The 990-nt window shown below is 32.5% G+C and overlaps 1 pseudogene; it reads left to right on the top strand.

The window, feature by feature from the left end:
• Nucleotides 1–990, top strand: part of LOC107662301 (insulin-like growth factor 1 receptor) — a 118,348-nt pseudogene that overhangs the window by 58,232 nt on the left and 59,126 nt on the right.

Genomic DNA, 990 nt, shown 5'->3' on the forward strand with positions numbered 1-990 from the left:
TTTCCAAGTTAAATCTATATCAGTTGTTTTATTTTTCCAATTTGTTAAACTAGAAAATTAAGAAAAAAGCAAACAAACAAAGGAACATTCATGCAATTTTCTGTTTTATTTTAATTCAATTCCAAATGTTAATTTAAAAACACAACAAAACATAATTTTTTTTTATCTGAAAACATTTCCCCATAAAACATGAAAAAACTAGTTTAGCAAACTAACATAAAACAGTTTATCTCAGAATCATAACAAACGGCATTAAAACTATATGGTTTTATTCCACTCTGAGTTCACAGTATTGACAGTACTGAATTTTAGGTGCTAACTCACCTTTTCCGAGGTTGAGCATTACCTGCTAAATAAAATATAAAGTGCTTTTCATACACTTAGTCCAGGTGCAGGGCATAAATCAGTCTGAAAAAATGGACATAGAAGGCCTGAGATCGGTCAGTTCATCCATTACAAAGTTTTTTCCAAGATGATTCCCACTCTAGAAAAACTCATCTCTTTAAACGCTACTTGACTTCATCTTAAAAAAAATAAAATAAAAAATAAAATAATTATTTATTCCTTCCCATTTCTAGCTTGTACTTATTTGAACAATGCCTAAAACTTGGTATTTCAAGCACTTCCTGTGTCTGTTTGCCTCTTTAAGAAGAATCGCTTTATGTATAAAAGAAAAAGACGAAAATAATCTCAGTCGAACTCGCTGGTCTGGGGTTCAAGCGTGGTTTGTCCGCTGCAGGCGCGTGAGAAAAGCTAGCTAACGTTAGCTAACGGATGAGAAATGTCCCGTCGTTTAGACAAACAACAATTGTCACACACAATCACAGTGACAAAATGGCATCGTTAACGGACTCGCAGCACCAGTGTGAGAAGGCGTGGTCATGATATTAGCTTAATAATATGAGTTAATCTAAACTTGATATTTTACATTCGTCAAAACAAATATGTCTTAGTTGAGCTCTTAATGAAAAATATTTATATTTATCAATG

Source organism: Sinocyclocheilus anshuiensis, unplaced genomic scaffold, assembly GCF_001515605.1.
Source record: "Sinocyclocheilus anshuiensis isolate Anshui unplaced genomic scaffold, SAMN03320099.WGS_v1.1 scaffold579, whole genome shotgun sequence".
Lineage (NCBI taxonomy): Eukaryota > Metazoa > Chordata > Actinopteri > Cypriniformes > Cyprinidae > Sinocyclocheilus > Sinocyclocheilus anshuiensis.